The 22,289-nt window shown below is 41.9% G+C and overlaps 1 protein-coding gene across 1 annotated transcript in view; it reads left to right on the top strand.

Moving 5' to 3' along the window:
* Positions 1-21,394: 21,394 nt before the first annotated feature.
* The window catches only part of USP18 (ubiquitin specific peptidase 18), a 77,372-nt gene continuing 76,477 nt past the window's right edge, over positions 21,395-22,289 (top strand). Inside the window, exon 1 of the mRNA XM_070407513.1 lies at positions 21,395-21,451. The gene's annotated coding sequence lies outside the window, so the exon portion shown is untranslated. The remainder of the gene's footprint in view (positions 21,452-22,289) is intronic.

The following is a 22,289-nucleotide window of genomic DNA, read 5'->3' as shown; positions in this document are numbered from 1 at the left end:
TAGATAAGGTGTCATTTTTATGTCTTGCTGCTTTAAAGATTTCTTCTTTACCTTTAGGTTTTAGAAGTTTTATTATGATGTATACTGATGTAGATTTCTTTAGCCTTATCTTGAGAGTCCACCAGATTGTTAAATATGTAGGTTCATGCCTTTTGCCAAATTTTTGAAATTTTCAGCCATCATATCTTCAAATACTTTTCAGCCTCATACTTTCTTCTCTCTCTCTTTCTTTTTTTTTTGGAACTTGATGACATAAATATTACATCTTTCATTATAGTACAATAGGTCACTGAGGCTTTGTTATTTTTTTTCTGCTGTTAATATTGGATAATTTCTATTGTTTAATATCCAAGTTCACTGATTTTTTTCTCTGTCATCTTCATTCAAATGAGCCCACCCAGTAATTATTTTGCTCTTGGTCTGACCAAACATTTTTTTCTTTTAAAATAAGCTTTTCCACACTGATTTTAAATACAGCTTTTATTTAGTACATCATATTTTTCAATTATAATACAACTAGAGGCCCGGTGCACAAAAATTTGTGCACTGGCTGGGGGCGGGGAGTGTCCCTTAGCCCCACTTGTGCCCTCTCACAGTCTGGGACCCCTCGGGAGATAACGACCTGCTGGTTTAGGCCTGCTCCCAGGTGGCAGAGGGCAGGCCCAATCCCTAGGTGCAGCCCCTGGTCGGGCTCAGAGCAGGGCCAATTGGGGAGTTGGGGCACTGCACCCTGTCATGCATAGAGCAGGGCAGATTGGGAGGTTGGGATGCCACCCCCAGTCACACTCAGGGTAGGGCCGTTTGGGGGGTTGGAGCACTGCCCCCTGTCACACTCAAGGCAGGGTCGATGGAGAGGTTGCGGCACCACCCCCTGTCACGCACAGAGCAGGGCTGATCAGGGGGTTAGGGTGCTGCCCCCTGTCACTCACAGAGCAGGGACCATTAGGGGGGTTGGGGCTCCATACCCTGTCACGCACAGAGCAGGGCCGATCAGGGGGTTGGGGAGATACCCCCTGTCACGCACAGAGCAGAGCGGATCAGGGGGTTGGGGAGATACCCCATCATGCACAGAGCAGGGCCCATCAGGGGGTTGCGAGCTCCCCCCTGTCACGCACAGAGCAGGGCCAATCAGGGGGTTGGGGAGCTCCCCCTGTCACACACAGAGCAGGGCGGATCAGGGGGTTGGGGAGATATCCCCTGTCACGCACAGAGCAGGGCCCATCAGGGGGTTGCGAGCTCCCCCCTGTCACGCACAGAGCAGGGCCAATCAGGGGGTTGGGGAGCTCCCCCTGTCACACACAGAGCAGGGCGGATCAGGGGGTTGGGGAGCTCCCCCCTGTCACTCACAGAGTAGGGCCGATAAGGGAGTTGGGGCACCGACCCCTGTCACACACAGAGCAGGGCCGATCAGGGGTTTGGGGCGCCACCCCCTGTCACCCACAGAGCAGGGCCGATCAGGGGGTTGGGGCGCCACTGCTGTCATACTCAGGGCAGGGCTGATGGGGGAGTTGGGGCACTGACCCCTGTCACACACAGAGCAGGGCCAATCAGGGGGTTGGGGAGCTCCCCCCTATCAGGCACAGAGCAGGGCCGATCAGGGGGTTGGGGCGCCTTCCCCTTTCAGGAACAGAGCAGGGCGGATAGGGAAGTTGTGGCCCCACCCCCTGTCACACACAGAGCCGCAGGGCGATCAGGGGGTTTGGGTGCTGCCCCCTGTCACGCTGCTCCAGGGGCCAGGAGGCCTCGCAGCTCCGCTGATCCTGGTGCCAGGAAGCCTCGCGGCTCCACTGATCCCGGTGCCGGGAGGCCTCGTGGCTCCTCTGATCCTGGGGCGTGAGGCCTCGCGGCTCCGCTGATCCTGGTGCTGGGAGGCATATTACCCTTTTACTATATAGAATAGAGGCCTGGTGCACAGGTGGGGGCTGGCTGGTTTGCTCTGAAGGGTGTCCTGGATCAGGATGGGGGTCCCGTTGGGTGCCTGGCCAGCCTGGATGAGGGGATAATGGCTGTTTGCAGCTGGTCACACCCCCTTCAGGGTGGGGGTCCCCACTGGGGTGCCTGGCCAGTCTGGGTGAGGGGCTGAGGGCCATTTTCAGGCTGGAGGGCAACTGAAGATCCCAACCTCTCTTTTTTTTCTTTTCTTTTTTTATTCTGGAATTTATTTACCTTCTACGGCTGTCACTGGAGCTGAGAGCCAGCTTTAGCTCTGAGGCTTGGCTCCAGCTCTGAGACCTCGGCTGCTGAAAGCAGGTTTCTGGGGTTTGTTTGGGTTCTATAATTGCAACATTGTTTCGGTCCTGCTCGCTCCAGCTCTGATGGCTGAAAGCAGGTTTCTGGGGATTGTTTACCTTCTATATTTGCAACAATGTTTCTTAGAGAGCAGCTCAGAGGCCGGCAGCGGCAGGTGGGGAACCTTGGCTTCCTCTGTCACTGGAGCAAGCAAGCCTCCTGTTCGCTTCAGCTGCCTGGCTGCCAGCCGCCATCTTGGTTGGTAGTTAATTTGCATATCACCCTGATTAGCCAATGGGAAGGGTAGCGAAGTTATGGTTAATTACCATGTTTCTCTTTTATTAGATAGGAGGATGCTAACAAAATACAATGTTACTTCCTTTCCCTGGGCATATATTCCCTATTCAAGTAATGAGAATGCCAGTAATTTAGTACAGTAGCTCAATTCTAAAATAGTCACTGAATTTGCTATAAATTTGCCTCCTTCAATTTTTTATTGTGGAATAATGCTGAGGTATCTATACTCAGGTTGGCTTAATTTACCTCTTTATAGGGAACCCATAAAAGGCACCACCAGATGCAGGAGCTCCACCACCAGAGAAGCCTCAGAAATTCCTCCTGGCATTTCTCTTATACTCTGGTGCAACTTGATTATGATGAGGTTGCAAATTTTCTCCAGGGCTTCCTGCTGATATTCAAATTCTCTGTAGTCTGATTTTTACTAAGCCAGTTGATGATTTTCTTATACTTGTCAAGAATTTTCTGTTTGTCCTCATCTTTGATCTAGCCTTGAAGTTTCTAATCTTCAACCACTGCTTTCATGTTTAATGCATAAAATTCAAGCAAATTCTGGAAGATACCCTGTTCCTCTGCTTCTCATATTCAGTTTTGTACTTCTCAGTTTCTTGGGCCATATGCTCAATGCCTTCCTTGATCAAATGACCCTTTTAATTTTCTATGGTAATCTTATTCTATTTTTCCTGTACTTTTATCCACAGCAGAGACACCTAGGATGCCTTTGCATCCTGAAACTACATTACATGAAACAAACACATTGAATGTATATCCAATGGATACCATAACTTTGTAGAAGAAAAAAAATCTAATCCACAGCAGTAAATACAATACTTGACTACATAGGGTGGGATAAAAGTAGGTTTATAATTGTGAGTATGCAAAACATAGAGTTCATTATTTTATTATTTATTAATTATTGTATTATTTTTCATATGAACAACTGTAAATCTACTTTATTTTTCTTTAAGAGAGGGCAAGGGGGAGAGAGAGAGAAAGAAAGAGAAAGAGGGGAGCAGAGAGAGAGAGAGAGAGAAAGAGATACATTGATGTGTGAGAGAAACATTGATCAGCTGCCTTACACATGTGCTCCAACTCAGATTGAACCCACAACCCAGGCACGTGCCCTGACTAGGAATTGAACCGAAAACCTTTCGGTGTGTGGGACAATATTTCATTTAACCAAGCTACAGTGACCAGGGCTGTAAATCTACTTTTGTACAGATAAAAACAATGGCCAAGAAATCTTAAACTTAGTTTTGTTGTTGGTAGGAGAATGGGTGTAGCTGTTCTGAAACTATTGTGTGTGTGTTGTCAGATTGAACAATGAAATAGATTGATACTAATTGGAGCCAGGGTTCTCACTGTGGGAGAAGGAATACAATTATTGAATGAATAGAGCAAAGAAGAACCTTGTAATCTATATGTCTAAAAGCCTAAGAGACCTTTACCACCGAATGACCAGAATGACTGGTTGATTGGTCACTATGATGCGCACTTACCACCAGGGGGCAGACGCTTAACACAGGAGCTGCCCCCTGGTGATCATTGCGCTCTCACAGTGGGAGCGCTGCTCAGCCAGAAGTCGGGCTCATGGCTGGGGAGCACAGGTGTGCAGGCAGTGCTACTGGGCAGCGGCTGGCAGATGCAGCAAGGCCGGGATGAGTGGCAGCAGAGCTGCACCCGGACCAGGCTGGGGTTCCTCCCTGGCCGCCTGCTGCTTCAGCACTGCTACATCCCCCGAGGGGTCCCGGATTGCGAGAGGGTGCAGGCCAGGCTGAGGGACCCCACCCGTGCATGAATCTGTGCACCAGCCCTCTAGTATTGGATAATATAATATTGGAGGCTTCAATATGAACTTATTTTGTTCTTCCACTCCTTCTCCTTCTTCTTCTCTGCCTTTCCTCTTCCTCTTCCTCTTCCTGTTCTCCCTACTTCCTTCTTCCTTTCTTTTCCTCCCCCTTCTCCTTTTTATTTTTTCCTTTTCTTTCCTGCTCTTCCTTCCCCCTTCCTCCTCCTCCTCCTCCTCCCTGCAATGAAAAAAAAAAAAAACAACACAAAAAACTAAAAGCAACGACATTCCAGTAGCAATGAGAACATCCAGTTCTTGGATCTTGGTTTCTAAATACCATTTCCCTCTAAAAGAAACCAAGACTCATTGGAGAACTGGCTGATTTCAGGGCTGAGGCAGAAAAAGTACAAGATGAACCTGAAACATCTTGTGCCATAAGGTAAGGAAGAGCTCAGAAAATGATGGGGAACATGTCATAAAGACATAGTTGCTTGTCTGACAGAGCTCCTATTGGCCAACTGAGTATTAAAATTAATGGTGTCAGTATACATTAAACATAAAACCCATAATGATATGAAGAAACAAACAAGCAAATATAAGGGGACAAAGGAAAGTTCTTTTTTTAGTAGAATGTCAACTAATAAACAAGGAAGAACCACAATAGAATCATTAGGGAAAGCTGAAACCACTAGCTGAAAGTTTTTTGGGTGATAAAGATAAACAAAGCCAGATATTAGTTAAAGTAGTGAAAACAAATTTTACTTAATAACTACTGACAGTAAAGGAAAAACCCAAATTCCATTCTGATTTGCACTGATGTGACTGGGCATTTCAGGTGTATGGAGGGGAACTGAAAGGGGAGTTCAAGTGAAGAGTTACAAAGGTCTGGTCAGTATTAATGGGATTAGACCAGTTGTATCTGCTACTGGCAATCTCTGTTAGGATTTTTATCCCACAGAGATTGGGAGACAGAGGCTCTGTTCTTCCCGATGATTGCATTTCAAAAGAGTGGCTTTCACATTCTTGAAAAAGATACCCTGAGTTGTAGGAGATATATCTACATCCTGAAAGTCACAGTGGTAAGCTCTTTTTAGAAATGCTATAAAGGGAGGCCAAAAAGCTGTAGTACATTTACACCATGGAATACTATGCAGCAGTAAAAAAGAAGGATCTCTTACCCTTTGAGACAGCATGGAGGGACCTGTAGAATATTATGCTAAGTGAAATAAGCCAGTCAGAGAAAGACAAGTATCACATGATCTCACATGTGGAATCTAATGAACAAAATAGATCCAGAGACATAGAAACATGGAACAAACTGTAGAATCTCAGAGGGAAGGCAGGAGTGGGTCAGTGGGAAGAGATTAAACAAAGAACTTGCATGCATATATGCATAACCCCTGGACACAGACAATAGGGTGGTGAAGGCCTGGGGTGGGGGATGGGGATGGGCTAGAAGAGGTCAATGGGAGAAAAAAGGGGACATATGTAATAAAGATTCAACAATAAAGATTTTTAAAAAATAAAGGGAGGCCAGAGGGGCAATGTCAGGTATTGGTTAGAACTATTTTGATAACCCTGAGCTTTTCCAAACTGAAACTCAAAAGGAGGTTGTGTTATCCTAGGCTTTAGGCTATTAGAAGCCATATTCAAGTTTGGTCAAATCTCTTAGTGCAGGAGTTTAATGGAATTTTCATGCAGGAAGGTTAAAAAATGGGTTAAAAAATGTTTAACATTTTCAAGATATCTCCCCTCAGATTACTTATTAATTAAAAGGGGGCAAAAAACCTTTACAATGGAGAAAACTGGTAGATGCCACCTTAACTAAGTGATGAAAGTTATCATTACTGATAATAAGACAAACTGGTATCAGATGGTTCCAACAGTGATGCACAGAACACACAATATCAGATACAGTACTGTCAAAAATGCATAACCTGAATCATATTGTTAGTATAGGTGCTAGTTATTAATAAGGGAAGGGAGAAAATGGAATAAGACATTAAGCCTAATAAACCAGGGCACTGAATTTGACATTAAACCTCATTTACTAGGAAGCCACACATTCATAGGCTCCACCATATCCTTCACCAAGGGTACTTAACTTCTGAAGCAGGCATGAAGAATTGGTTACCGGTCATTAGCTGGGATTACCAAGGGAGGAATAAAAACAGCAGGGAGTCCTAGCCGGTTTGGTTCAGTGGATAGAGCGTTGACCTGCAGACCGAAGAGTCCCAGGTTCGATTCTGGTCAAGGACATGCACTTCCGTTGCAGGCTCCTCCCAGGCCCGTTCCTGGTTTGGGCTCATTCAGGAAGCAACCAGTCAATGTTTTCTCTTACATCAATATTTCTCTGTTTTTTTCTCTCTCTTCCACTCTCTCTAAAAATCAATGGAAAAATATCCTTGAGTGAGGATTCAAAAAAGAAAAAACAAAAACAAAAATAGCAGGGAAAATTCCTTTGCTAGGCACATGTGCAGTTGGAGCCAAGATGGTGACCATAAAGGGGAGGTGCCTAGCCTGGGAAAAGGGTTGGATTAGATAAGGGACACAGAACCCTGGAAGATCTAGGAAAGGGATTGGATACGGGGAGGGCTTAGCACAAGCTCCTGAAGGATTAGGAGATTGGTTAGTTTGAAAGGAAGCTTACTTTTTCACAAGCCTGAGATAATAGAATTAAAACTTAATAAAGGCCCACCTTGGTAGCATGCGTTCATTCATTGGTGTGTTCTCTCTCAGTAGGGGCCACATGGCTCCAAGCATGGCTCCAAGTGTGGGCTGGGGTGTGGCAGTGCAGATGGGAACAGAGACTGAGCTGGACTAAGATTTGGCATTGGACTAATGGCACAACATGTCTGGATTCTAGTCCTTCTTCTGGGCTTGGTGGAGACAAGGATGGATTTCTTCCACAGCAGAATAGGGATGAGCCATCTGATTGTGAATGAGATACTGGACACCTGGGGACAATCCTTTGTGTTTACTCCAGCTTCAATATATCTTACCACTACACCTTGTCCTCCCATGCATGGATCCCTGAAATGCTTTTCTTGCAATTGTGTGGAAGACCCCCATTTCAACCAGCAATAACATCATAAGGAAACAATCCAATAAACCCAAATTAAGGTACATTATTTTAGGAAAGAACATATCTTACTCTTTAAAAATGTCAATGTCACAAAAGACAATACAAGGTCAACTCTAGTTGAAAGAAAATGAAAGAGACATCAAAACTAAATAAAAAGCATAATGCCTTGAGTAGATTTCTGAGGTCTCTGTTCTGTTCCATTGGTCTATGTGCCTGTTCTCTTGCCAGTAGCAGGCTGCATTGAGTACAGTGGACTTGTAGTATAATTTGAAATCTGATATTGTGATCCCTCCAACTTTGTTTTTCTTTTGCAAGATTTCTGCAACTAGTTAAGGTCTTTTTTGATTCCATACAAATTTTTTAATATTTGTTCTAGGACTGTGAAATAATCCGTTGGTATTTTGATAGGGATTGCATTGGTAGAATGGACGTTTAATGAAGTTGATTCTACCAGTCCATGAACACGGTATATTGTTCATGGATTGGTAGAATATCTTTCTCTATCTCTTTTTTCAGTGTCCTGTAGTTTTTCATGTACAGGTCTACTTCCTTGGTTAAGTTTATTCCCAAGTATCTAAATTTTTTTGTAGCAATAGTAAATGGGGTTGTTTGCTTGGTTTCCCTTTCTGAGAGTTCATTATGGGTGTATAAAAATATCATAGATTTCTGGGTTTTAATTTTATATCCTGTTATGTTGCTGAATCCATTTATTAAATCTAGTAGTTTTCTGATGGAGTCTTTAGGATTTTCTACATACAGTATCATGTCATCTTCGAATAATGAGAGTTTTACTTCCTCCTTTCCAATTTGGATGCCTTTTATTTCTTCTTTTTTTATGATCACTATGGCTCGCACTTGTAGTACTATGTCAAACAGGAGTCGTGAAAGTGGGCATTCCAGTCTTGTTCCTGTTCTTATGGGAAATGGTTTTAGCTTTTGTCCATTGAGTATGATGTAGGTGTGTCATATAAGGCTTTTAATGTTGAGGTCTGATCCCTCTAGTCCCATTTTGTTGAGAGTTTTTATCAAAAAATGGTGTTGAATTTTGTTGAATGACTTTTTGATATCTATTGATATGATCATGTGGTTTTTATCTTTCAGTTTGTTTAGTGATGTATCACTTTTTTTGATTTGCAAATATTAGTATTGTATCATGCCATGCTTGCATACCCAGAATAAATCCCACTTGGTCATGATGAATGATCTTCCTACTGTACTGCTGGATCTAATTTGCTAGAATTTTGTTGAGAATTTTAGCATCTATGTTCATTAGGGATATTGGCCTGTAATTCTCTTCCTTTGTAGTGTCTTTATCTGGTTTTGGGATTAGGATAATGCTGGCCTCATAAAAAGAACTTAGAAGTGTTCATCCTTTCTGAAATTTTTGGAATAGTCTGAGAAGAATAGGTTTTAGTTCTTCTTTGAATGTTTGGTATAACTCTCCTGTGAAGTTGTCCAGACTGAGGCTTTCGTTTGCTGGGAGTTTCATTACTGCTTTGATTTAATCAGTAGTTATCATTCTATTCAGGTTTTCTGATTCTTACTGATTGAATTTTGGAAGATTGTATTTTTCTAGGAATATATCCATTTAGTTAAGGTTGTCCAATTTATTGGAGTAGAATTGTTCATACTATTTTTTTAATGATCCTTTGTATCTCTGGGGTCAGTAGTTACTTCACCTCTTTCCTTTCTGATTTTATTTGTGTCCTCTCTTGTTTCTTGGTGAGTCTGGCAAGAGATTCATTGATCTTGTTTAATCTTTCAAAGAACAAGCTCTGGTTTTATTGACCTTTTGTACCATTTTCTTGGTCTCTATATCATTTATTTCTGCTCTGAGCTTAATTATTTCCTTCCATCTATTACTCTGGGTTTTCCCGTGTTCCTCCCTCCCTTTAGATTTCTTCTTTACAACAGTTCCTTTAAAATTTCTTGCATTGCTGGCTTGGTAGTTATAAACTCCTTTAGACTATTTTTGGTCTGTGATGCTCCTGATTTCACCCTCAATTTTGAATGATAGCCTTGCTGAATAGAGTATTCTTGGATTCAGTCTCTTTCTTTGCATCACTTTGTATATTTCATTCCATTCCCTTCTGGCCTGACATGTTTCTGTTAAGAAATCACTTGATAGTCTAATGGGAGATCCCTTGTAGGTAACTTTCTGTTTCACTCTTGCAGCTTTTAAGATTCTTTCTTTGTCTTTTATATTGGCCAATATAATCACGACGTGTCTTGGTGTGGGTCTTTTTGGGTTCATCTTGCTTGGAATCCTCTGTGCTTTTTGGATTTGTGTGACTTTTTTCTTCCCCAAGTCTGTGATGTGTTCTATCATCATTTCCTCAAATAGGTTTTCAATTCATTGCTCAGCTTCCTCTCCTAGTAGCACCCCTATTATGTGGAAAATTATTTTGTTTCAAGTTGTCCCAAAGCTGCCTTAGACTCTCCTCCTGTTTTTAATTTTTTTTCCAGTTGCTGCTTTGCTAGGGTGTTTTTTTCTACTTTGTCTTCTAACTTGCTGATTCGGTCCTCAGATTCTTATAGTCTACTCTTGAAACCTTCCATTGTGTTCTTTATTGCACCTATGTCATTCTTCATTTCCTCTTGATTCTTATTTCACAGTGAAATTCTCATTCAGCTCCTCATAATTCTCATTGAGTTGTGTGTATTTGTTATCCAGACGTTTGAGCATCCTTATAACCATTACTCTGAATTCTTTCTCTATCAAATTACTTGCCTCCATTTCATTTCATTTATTTTCTGGAGATTTCTCTTTTTCTTTCCTTTGGGGATTGTTTCTTTGTCTCCCCATATTTCTGTACAATTGTAATGTTTCTATGTCCTAGATCCAATTGCTATGCCACCCAGGTTTTTGGGCGTAGTCCTATGTAGTTGGTGAGTTATGGGACCCAGTGGTGCAGCCTCTCAGATCTCCTGAGCTGGCTGTTCTAATGGAGCCACCTACTTGATTTATTAGGGTTCTCCTGATGTAGTTGGGTCTTGAATGTTAGTTTCTCATTTGTGGGTGAGGTCTCTTCACTAGTTGTCTTACAACATGACTCACCCTCAGCCTCCTCATCTAAGCTGTTGTGGATGTGCTCTAGATTCCAGCTTTTTTGGCAAAGTTTGTCTGAGGTCTCACTGGTGTGGGGCTCACTGTAATGTTCTGGAGTCCACAGCCTGGGTGTCAGGGGTCCCTGGACCCTCGGCTAGGGTAGTGCAATTCTGGCTGGTGTGGTGTGACTCCTGCTGGGGTGGTGTCACTCTGTGAATCAATATAAGGGTCCTGGAGGCTGGGATGGGGTGTGGGCATCCTGAAGTCTGGAGGTAAGGCATTGGAACTCTGGTTGGGGTGGCTTCACTCTGAAAATCATGATGGGGTTCAGGAGCCAGCAGCCATGAACCCCATCAGGGTCATGGGGTCTGCAGCTGAAGCAGCACATCCTTGGTGGCTGTAGAGAATTATACTCAGCAGTTCACTGAGGGGCCCAGGAGCTGGCAGCCACTGCGGTGGCAGTCATGGGGTTTGCAGCCAAATCAGTGTGCCCTTGGCAGGAGAGGTGTGCAATCATCAGCTCACTGAGGTGACCAGGAGCAGGTAGCCGGGGACGCAGTAGTAACGGGGTCTGTTATTCTGTCAGTGAAGCAGCAGCACTTTGACCAGAGTGGCTGCAGCATCTGGGATGGTGTTTAAAGCCAGTTTGGGTGGTGGTGAGGCTGGGCTCCTAATCCTGTAGTGTCTTTATCTGGGTTTGGAATTAGGATAATGTTGGCTTCATAAAAAGAGATTGGAAGCGTTCCTTCTTGGATTTTTTGGAATAGTTAGAGGAGTATAGGTATTAGTTCTTATTTGAATGTTTGGTAAAACTCCCCTGTGAAGCCATCTGGACTTGAGCTTTTGTTTTCTGGTAGTTTTTTTATTACTGCTTCTATTTCATCAGTTGTTATTGGCCTATTCAAGTTTTCTGATTCTTTCTGATTCAATTTTGGAAGATTGTATTTTTCTAGGAATTTGTCCATTTCATCCACATTGTCCAGCTTGTTGGCATATGGTTATTCATACTATTTCCTTACAATATTTTGTATTTCTGTGGTGACAGTGGTTACTTCTCTGCTTTCTTTACTGATTTTATTTACTTGAGTCCTCTATCTTTGTTTCTTGATGAGTCTAGCTAACTGTTCATCAATTTTGTTTATCCTTTCAAATAACCAGCTCTTGGTTTCATTAACTTTTTTGTATTTTTTTAAGTCTCTATGGTATTTGTTTCTGTTCTAATATTTATTATTTCCTTCCTTCTACTTGCTCTGGGCTTTTCTTGTTGTTCTCTCACTAGTTCTTTAAGTTGTAGGTTAAATAGTTTATTGCTGATTTTTCTTATTTTTTGAGGTATGCTTGTAGTGCTATGAACTTCCCTCTCAGGATTGTCTTTCCTGTGTCCCAGAGATTTTGAGTTGCTGTGTGTTCGTTTTCATTGTTTTCCAGGAAGTTTTTGAATTATTTATTGATCTCATTGATAACACATTCATTGTTTAATAACATGCTTGTAGAAACTTGTTTTGTGTCCTAACATGTGGTCTATCTTTGTGAATGATTCATGTGCACTTGAGAAGAAGGTATATTCTGCGGATCTGGGGTGAAATGTTCTATAAATGTCAATTATATCCATCTGATCCAGTGTGTCCTTTTTTTTTTTTGCAAACTTGTTTTTTTTTTTTTTCGCTTAAAGTATTACAAAGGGTATTACATAAGTGTCCTTTTTTCCCCCCCGCCCTTGACAAGCCCCTGCCCTCCCTTACCCCCCAGTGTCTTATGTCCATTAGTTATGGTTATATGGGTGCATACAAGTCCTTCGGTTGATCTCTTACTCCCCTCCCTCCTGTCCCCCAACCCTCCCTGGCCTTCCCACTGCAGTCCGACAATCAGTTTGAGGCAGCTCTGCCACTGTATTTATCATTGTTCAAAAGTTTGTAATGGTCTTAATTATCCATGAAAGAGTGAGATCATGTGGCATTTTCCCTTCATTGACTGGCTTGTTTCACTTAGCATAATGCTCTCCAGTTCCATCCATGCTGTTGCAAATGGTAGGAGTTCCTTCTTTTTAACAGCAGCATAGTATTCCATCGTGTAGATGTACCACAGTTTTCTAATCCATTCATCTACTGATGGGCACTTAGGCTGTTTCCAGATCTTAGCTATGGTGAATTGTGCTGCTATGAACATAGGGGTGCATATATCCTTTCTGATTAGTGTTTCTGGTTTCTTGGGATATATTCCTAGAAGTGGGATCACAGGGTCAAATGGGAGTTCCATTTCCAATTTTTTTAGGAAACTCCATACTGTCTTCCATAGTGGCTGCACCAGTCTGCATTCCCACCAGCAGTGCACAAGTGTTCCTTTTTCTCCACATCCTCTCCAGCACTTGTCGTTTGTTGATTTGTTGATGATGGCCATTCTGACAGGTGTGAGATGGTACCTCATTGTTGTTTTGATTTGCATCTCTCGGATGATTAGTGACTTTGAGCATGTTTTCATATGTCTCTTGGCTTTCTGAATGTCCTCTTTTGAAAGATGTCTATTTAGCTCCTTTGCCCATTTTTTGATTGGATTGTTTATCTTCTTTTTGTTAAGTTGTATGAGTTCCCTATAAATTTTGGAGATTAGGCCCTTATCAGATATGACGTTGGCAAATATGTTTTCCCACGCAGTGGATTTTCTTGTTGTTTTGTTGATGGTTTCTTTTGCTGTGCAGAAGTTTTTTATTTTGATGTAGTCCCATTTGTTCAGTTTCTCTTTAGTTTCAACTGCCCTAGGAGCTGTATCAGTGAAGAAACTGCTTTGGCATATGTCTGAGATTTTGTTGCCTTTGGATTCTTCTAGAATTTTTATGGTTTCCTGTCGTACATTTAAGTCCTTTATCCATTTTGAGTTTATTCTTGTGTATGGTGTAAGTTGGTGGTCTAGTTTCATTTTCTTGCATGTATCTGTCCAATTTTCCCAACACCATTTATTGAAGAGACTATCTTGACTCCATTGTATGTTCATGCCTCCTTTGTCAAAAATTAATTGAGCATATTGGTTCGGGCTAATTTCTGGACTCTCTATTCTATTCCACTGATCTATATGTCTGTTCTTGTGCCAGTACCAGGCAGTTTTGAGAACAGTGGCTTTGTAATACAGCTTGATATCTGGCATTGAGATCCCACCTACTTTGTTCTTTCTCAGGATCGTTGCAGCTATTCGGGGTCTTTTTTTATTCCAGATGAATTTTTGGAGAGTTCGTTCTAGATCTTTGAAGAAGGCCATTGGTATTTTAATGGGAAGTGCGTTGAATTTATAGAATGCTTTGGGTAGTATGGACATTTTAATGATGTTGATTCTACCAATCCAAGAACATGGTATGTTCTTCCATCTGTTTATGTCTTCCTCTATCTCTTTTTTCAACGTCCTGTAGTTTTCTGAGTAGAGGTCTTTAACCTCTTTAGTTAAGTTTATTCCTAGGTATCTTAATTTTTTTGGTGTGATGGTAAATGGGATTGTTTTTCTAATCTCTCTTTCTGAAAGTTCACTATTGGTGTATAGAAATGCCTCAGCTTTCTTGGGGTTAATTTTGTATCCTGCTACATTGCCAAATTCATGTATTAAGTCTAGTAGCTTTTTGATGGAGTCTCTAGGGTTTTGTATGTATAATATCATGTCATCTGCAAATAAGGACAATTTTACTTCCTCTTTTCCAATTTGGATGCCTTTTATTTCTTCTTCTTGCCTAATTGCAATGGCTAATACTTCCAGGACTATGTTGAACAGGAGTGGCGAGAGTGGGCATCCCTGTCTTGTTCCTGTTCTTAGGGGAAATGGTGTTAGTTTTTGTCCATTGAGTATGATGTTGGCTGTGGGCCTGTCATATATGGCTTTTATTATGTTGAGGTATGATCCTTCTATTCCCACCTTTCTGAGAGTTTTTATCAAAAATGGGTGTTGGATTTTATTGAATGCTTTTTCTGCATCAATTGATATGACCATGTGGTTTTTTTCTTTCAATTTGTTTATGTGATGTATCACATTTATTGATTTATGGATGTTGTACCATCCTTGCATCTCTGGGATAAATCCTACTTGTTCAAGGTGTATGATCCTTCTGATGTACTGCTGGATCCGATTTGCTAAGATTTTGTTGAGGATTTTGGCATCTATGTTCATGAGGGATATTGGCCTGTAATTCTCTTTCATTGTGATGTCTTTACGTCGTTTTGGTATTAGGGTGATGCTGGCTTCATAGAATGAGCTTGGAAGTGTTCCTTCCTCTTGAATTTTTTGTAGTAGTCTGAGGAGGGTAGGTTTTAGTTCTTCCTTGAATGTTTGGTAGAACTCCCCTGTGAAGCCGTCTGGCCCTGGGCTTTTGTTTGCTGGAAGCTTTCTGATGACTGCTTCAATTTCTTCCATAGTTATTGGCCTATTGAGGTTTTTAGATTCTTCCTGATTGAGTTTTGGAATGTTGTATTTTTCTAGGAATTTGTCCATTTCCCCCAGGTTGTCTAGTTTGTTGGAGTAGAGTTGCCCGTAGTATTGTTTAACAATCATTTGTATTTCTGTGGGGTCTGTTGTTATTTCGCCTCTATCATTTCTGATTTGGTTTATTTGGGACCTCTCTCTTTGCTTCTTGGTGAGCCTGGCTAGGGGTTTGTCAATCTTGTTTATCCTTTCAAAGAACCAGCTCTTGGTTTCATTGATTTTCTGTATTGTTTTTTTGGTCTCTATTTCATTGATTTCTGCTCTAATCTTTATTATCTCCTTCCTTCTGCTCACTCTGGGGTTTTCTTGTTGCTCTCTTTCTAATTCTTTGAGTTGTAGAGTTAGGTGATTAACTACCATTTTTTCTTGTTTTTTGAGATAGGCCTGTAGAGCTATAAACTTCCCTCTCAGGACTGCTTTCATTGTGTCCCATAGGTTTTGGATTGTTGTGTTTTCATTGTCATTAGTGTCCAGGATGTTTTTAATTTCTTCTTTGATGTCATCGGTAACCCAATCAATATTTAATAACATGCTATTCAGCTTCCAAGTGTTTGAGTATTTTGGGTTGTTTTTATTGTAGTTTATTTCTAACATTATGCCATCGTGGTCAGAGAAGATGCTTCTTATGATTTCAATCTTCTTGAATTTGTGGACTTTGCTTGTGACCCAATATGTGGTCTATTTTTGAATATGTCCCATGAGCACCTGAGAGGAATGTATATTCCGCAGCTGTGGGGTGAAGTGTTCTGAAGATGTCAATTAAGTCCATCTGATCTAGTGAGTCATTTAGGATTGCTGTTTCTTTGCTGATTGTTTGTCTAGTGGATTTATCCAGTGATGTCAGTGGTGTATTAAAGTCCCCTACTATGATTGTATTGTTGTCGATCTCTCCCCTGATATCTTCCAGAAGTTTTCTTATGTATGTGGGTGCTCCTGCATTGGGTGCATATATGTTTACCAGGGTTATATCTTCTTGTTGTATTGATCCCTTTAGTATTATGAAGTGGCCTTCCTTATCTCTGGTTATGGCCTTCACTTTGAGATGTATTTTGTCAGATATAAGTATTGCTACCCCAGCTTTCTTTTCCTTTCCATTTGCGTGAAAGATATTTTTCCATCCCTTCACTTTCAGTCTGTGTGAGTCCCTTCTAATGAGGTGGGTCTCTTGTAGACAGCAGATGTATGGGTCATGTTTTTTTATCCATTCAGCCACTCGATGTCTTTTGGTTGGAGCATTTAGTCCATTTACATTTAAAGTTATTATTGAAAGGTACTTGTTTGTAGCCATTTCTTTTTGTGTGTGTGTGTAGCTGTTTTCTTTCTAAGCTTGATATTTCTTCTTTTTACACCAGTCCCTTTAGCATTTCTTGCATGGCTGGCTTGGTGGTGATAAACTCCCTTAGCCTTTTTTTGTCTGTGAAGCTTCTTATTTCCCCTTCAATTTTGAATGATAGCCTTGCTGGATAGAGTATTCTTGGATTCAGTCCTTTGCTTTGCATCACTTTGTAGATTTCCGTCCATTCTTTTCTGGCCTGATGTGTTTCTGTTGAGAAATCATTTGATAATCTAATGGGAGATCCCTTGTATGTTACTTTCCGTCTCTCTCTTGCAGCCTGTAAGATTCTCTCTTTATCCTGAACATTTGCCATGGTAATTATGATGTGTCTTGGTGTGGGTCTTTTCGGGTTCACCTTGTTTGGGACTCTCTGGGCTTGTGTGACGTTTTTCTTCCCCACCTCAGGGAAGTTTTCTGATATTATTTCTTCGAATAGGTTTTCTAATCCATGTTCATCTTTCTGTTGTTCTGGCACCCCTATTATTCATATGTTGTTTCGTTTCATGTTGTCCCAAAGTTCCCTTAGGCTCTCCTCCTGTCTTTTAATTTTTTTCTCCATTTGCAGTACAGTTTGAGTGTGTTTTGCTTCCTTGTCTTCTAATTCACTAATTCGGTCCTCCGCTTCTCCCAGTCTACTGTTGATACTTTCAATGGTGTTTTTTATTGCAGCTATGTCGCTCTTCATTTCTTCTTGGGACTTACTTAAGTTGTTGATTTTTTCATCTGTTTCTTCTAGCTTCTTGCATAAGTAGTTGAGTTTTTCATCTGTTTCTTCTTGCTTCTTGAACATCCGGTGCATGTACTCTAGGAACCTTATTCTGAATTCTTTTTCCGTCATGTTGCATATCTCTGTCTCACTTAGCTGCTTTTCTGGCGAGTCCTCCTTTTCTTTCCTTTGGGGGTTTCTTTGTCTACCCATGTTTGATCTCACTGACATGACTAGTTGTTGAGTTGTTCAGTGGCTGGACCCTGGGTGGCAGTGGCTGCTCCCCGGGTGGCTATGGCTCCTCGGGCTGTGGTTGCTCCTTGGGCGGTTGTGGTAGCAGCGGCTCCTCTGTTGATATCAGAGCCTCTGGTGGGTGCTGTTCACAGTTGTGGTGGCTCTTCTGGTTGGTGGAGGGAGTCTTCACACACAGCAACTGTTCCCCAGGCAGAGCGTGTGGTGATCAGGAGGCCGCTGTTGCTTGAATCTTTCCATGGAGGGGTGCAGGTCTCCTCTGGGCTCTTGCAGTCACGCTGCTTGCGAGTCGTTGCCTCCGGGTTAGTAGCCGCCGGGTTAGTAGCCGATCTCTGGATGCCGGTAACCGCTACCCAAGATGGCGTGGTCTCGCCGCTGCGCTGGCGCCCAGGGGGAGGTTTCAGCCTCAATCTCTAACCATCCGCATTTTTTAGGAGTTCTCTGTCTTTCCTGGCTGCAGACTGTCTCTCAGCTGAACCTCCCCAGCTTGATCGGGCTGATTGTTACCCGTTTCAGCTGCTCGCCCCTATCTGCTCCGGGACAAAGCACCAACACGTCCGTCTAAGCCTCCGTCATTTTTTCTCCTCGGGAAGAGCAATTTCTATGCCTCTGCCTTAACTCTCCCTGCCTTCCTAGATCCGACCAGTGTTTTGGATTCATCCACATATGCATGTGAATCTTTGTTCTCAGTGATGAATTTTGTTAATTCTCGTAATAGGAGTAGCCTGACGGATGAAAGTAGTAGCTCGTGCATATCTCTGAAGGTCACGAAATATAAACCTGATGTAAAATCTCTGTCATCAGTGATGCAGCAGCAAAAGTCCCACTGATAATATCAAACGGAGTCATAAAGTTTTCTGTCGGACTACCAGTGTACAAGTATACATTAAAAATAAATGTATTTTTCATGATCATATACTGTGTTTTTGTTGCTCGAATGAATTTTATTATTTCTTCAAGGTTCTTCACATACGTACACCTTAAGAGATATCAAGTAGGCGTAACATGTTCTCAAAAAATTAGGGTTGGCATGCAGAAGAATTTTGAGTCAGAGATTTTGCTGGTTTTGGCACACACTCACAAAAAGGTTGCCCACCCTTGGCCTAGGACAAGTGAAGTTAAAAAATAAGCCTTATTTCAGATTGGTTTAAGTTGGCTAATTAAAATAAATGAATATTCATAAAAATTTTGTTGTACTGGGCAGAAACTGTTTCTGAAGCATTAACTAATTTTTTACTAATGGTTTATCTCATAGTTCAAAAACTTGCTTAACATGCAGTGAATCCAAACTAGTCATATTTCTGTGCATAAAATCAAAATGTTATCAAGACTGCATTGCAAAATTTCCAAAAGCTTCTTAATATTATTTAAATCAAAAAAAGAAGGGGGATAGTGGAATAATCCCGTGAGTAAATTACATCAAGAAAATGTTTTACTTTAAAAATTATTTTTCACTTGTAATGCTGAAGACAAGACACCCATGAAAACACACATGGTGTCAAAATAAGCCAAGGGAAAATGGTTTGGACACAATGAAAAGAAAGGATCCCAAGTCTAGTTTATAGAAAGATTCCTTTATTAACCTTTGGTCGAGAATATGTTTATATATTTCCAGAAAACTCCTCCAAGCCCGTGTGGATTCCTGCAACAATGAATCCCAGAGAGGAACTGACCAGATTGCTCCAGCCACAAAGACAAGAGGAGAAACAGTCCAGAGATGGAGATGGTGAAGATGCCTTGCCATACCAGCAGTCAGCAGCTGTGCATCACTACAGGTTGCCCAAGATCAAGCTAGAGAAGGTCAGACCTGCATTGCCACCATTTATCCACCATCCAAAACTAGAATATCATTGCTGGCATGTACACATAAGGAACTGTAGGACATTGAAATTGTGACTCAAAAAACTGTTGGCCCAGGAAGAAACTTACTACAGACTGATTCATTTGCCTCTCAGCATAACCACTATTGCTTGTCTCATTTTTGTTCTCATATGTTTATTTCTAGTCTGCAGATACAGAATGAAGAGTCTTAAAAGGACTCGAACCCTTCAGGCAGCATTCACTTTTCAAGAATTACTAAGGAAAAGAAACTGGGGAGATGCAGGAAGCCACCCATTGTCTTCACTATCAGAGAAGTGTAAACAAGGATCCCGGAAGGCTGGTGAACCTTAGCCCATGGCAAGAACCAGAGCTATGCACTGATTGTTTAGTCCAGACAATGGGGGCTCAAACTATTTCCTGACCAAATAGTCTCAGAGTAAATATTTCTAATATTTACTGACCTTTAAGATAGTCTGTCTGTTACCACAGTTACCTGAGTAAGAGCTAGATGTGTATCCAAAATTGAATAAAAGGTTGGCGAGGCCTGGGCACCAGTGGAAGTCCTTTCTCTTGCATTGGGCTTGCCTGCCTGGCCCCCAATATTTCCAAATTATTATTTCTTGTCTCGTCTCTTTCATTTGCGTGCAGCCCCTTCTCCAGATCCTGAACCCTGAACCCTGAACCATGCGGGATGTGGGGTCACATACACATCCAATAAATGTTAGGTCCTATGAACCCTGAGGAAGAAGACATCTACGAAGTAGGGCTTCCAGTGGCTAACTGGGCTAAAATTAAAACAAAAACGAACAACAACAAAAACACGGAGCCTAGCAGCCATTTTTACACAGGGACTTCGTACACAAACTATACTTTAGGGAGAAGCCTGTACTGAATTGCCTGCCTGCACTGTGTTCCTGCCATCTGAGCCAGCCTTTACAAAGGAGTTCTTGGAATCCTATTTCAACCAAGAGGACTGAGGCTTTCCCCATCCAATTGGAGCTGCAGCTCCAACCAACTAGAGTGTCTCTATTCTGACCAATTAAGATAGTGCCTTTTGGGCCAATCAAACTTCAAGGATTGGCATCCTCATTTGCATGAGGACAGACTAGTCAGGGACTAGGGGCAGAGACTTCTGTCCATATAAGCCAGCTCCCCTGGTTTCGAGAGCCTCTTCCATTTCTACTGAAGGTTGCATTCTGGCTGAACTGAAACACTGAAGGTGTCTTCCTGTAACAGAACTGAGCAGAACAGCGCAGGCCAGAGTACACTGGCACAAAATGAGCAGATCAAAGCACAGCAGAGCAGACCAGCACAGTGCAGAGCAACGCAAAGCAGACCAGCAAGGAGCCGAGCAGAGCTGTCTAACCAGAGACAGGCCTGGGCTAGGGCCACCTGGTCCCAGGACTGCCTCACTGCCAAGCTGTTTTCCCACTGTGCTATATTACAATTGAGCTGTTTTGCACTGAATAAAGTTTCCTTCTTATTTTTTAAAAATCTGTTTTATTGATTTTTTACAGAGAGGAAGGGAGAGGGATAGAGAGTTAGAATCATTGATGAGAGAGAAACATCGATAAGCTGCCTCCTGCACACCCCTGTGGGTGTGCTCGAAACCAAGGTACATGCCCTTGACCGGAATCGAACCTGGGACCCTTGAGTCCGCAGGCCGAAGCTCTATCCACTGAGCCAAACCGGTTGGGCAAGTTTCCTTCTTTATGGCACCCCAAATTGGGGATTCCTGTTAGTGTTGAATTGGTACCAACGACCATCTGTTGACAGTCTAAAAGTCAGACCTTGCCACTGGAAGTTCTAATGAGAAATAAGAAGTGCACTTTCTTTTCCCGTTTTGCTCTACCATTCATCTCTTGGATTCTTTTCTGCTGATTATGCAAGCAGCAGAACAATAGAACAGAATAACGACTTTATGCCTACATGCCATATTTCACTGAATCTAAAACATATTGATTTTAAGGCACATGATTTAAGAAATTATACTTTAGCATTAGGAAAGAAAAAAATGCTGCCATGTGTACTATGCAATGCCAAGAGATTATGAGTCTAGAAGAGCCTGGCATATCTCAGGGATCTTAAAATGTCAGATGAAAAAAAGATATCTTCTTGGGATCCTAGACAAAATGCATATATTGAAAACATAGCATACTTAAATGTGCAAGTGCAAAAGCAGACACAGAAGCTCCGCAGAGCGGCTCTGTTGTTGCCTGACAACTCGCCTATGCAGGCGCCCTTCAGCTCCGCCCCTTAGGGCTGAACACAGGGCTCCGCTGAGTTTCACTTTCCATTTCGTGGGAATCAAAAGCCCTGGCGGGGGAGGCGAGGCGTGGCCAGAGCTGGAGCGGCCCGCACCAGAGCCCTCCTCTGAACTTCCCCAGCATCCAAGTCAGCAGTGGAAGCTTGGCGCTGCCGTGGCACTTAAGGCAAGTTTGGTGCTAATTTGGAAGCTTTCTTTCCAGGAAAGACATCCCATGGGGCTCTACTCATATACCACCTGGGTAATTAAGAAGTTTATTGGGGAATCTGCAAATTTTAATAATGGTCTATAGTCATTACATACATATATTGGACCAAGAATTTTTTCCTAAGCTTATATATTTATTTGGACTCTTGCATGACTTTGAGTTTAACTTAAAAAGAAATTACAGAAATGTTGCAAGCTTTTAAAAAGAAAATACAAACCAGGGGTAGAAATAAAAGTTTCTCTTAATCTTCAATCTGCATACCTAAATTATCTCATGTGTTCCTTGGAGAAATGGGTAGGAGACTAGCACAGGTATACAGCTTTATCTTGATTTATGGAACACTAGCAAAAAATGACAGAAAAGCCTTTTTTTTTCCTTTTTCATTATTAAAAAATGTGTTGCACAGTTTTGGCACTTGTGCACAATGCTTGCTGGGCTTGCAAAGGAGGAAAGTTTAACATGTACACAGGCTCAAAGAAGGTAAGTCCTAATGCCTTTCACATGAGCTCTTTTTTTTTTTTTTTTTTTTTTTTTTTTTTTTTTTTTTGAGAGAGAGAGAGGCCCAAAACCCCCTCTTATTTTGGGTTTTATGTGCTGTGTGGTAATCTGTGTGTCCAGCACAGTGCTATCACTCAAAACAAAAACAAAACAGCAAATGGTTAAGAAGGAAGTCTGGATTTGTTGTTGCCTTTATGGATTGGATTTGGAAGACTGGAGCAGCTTGTATCATGTTCCAGGCATGCTAATTTTATTCCTCTTAGGCATTTACAGACAGAGTCAGTATTTCTTTCAAAGT

The sequence above is a fragment of the Myotis yumanensis genome, unplaced genomic scaffold (assembly GCF_028538775.1).
Source record: "Myotis yumanensis isolate MYYU_CA2020_CCGP unplaced genomic scaffold, mMyoYum1.0.hap1 SCAF_3, whole genome shotgun sequence".
In the NCBI taxonomy this organism is placed as follows: domain Eukaryota; kingdom Metazoa; phylum Chordata; class Mammalia; order Chiroptera; family Vespertilionidae; genus Myotis; species Myotis yumanensis.
Note: the sequence above shows the minus strand (reverse complement) of the source record. Positions and strands in the feature narration are given on the sequence as shown.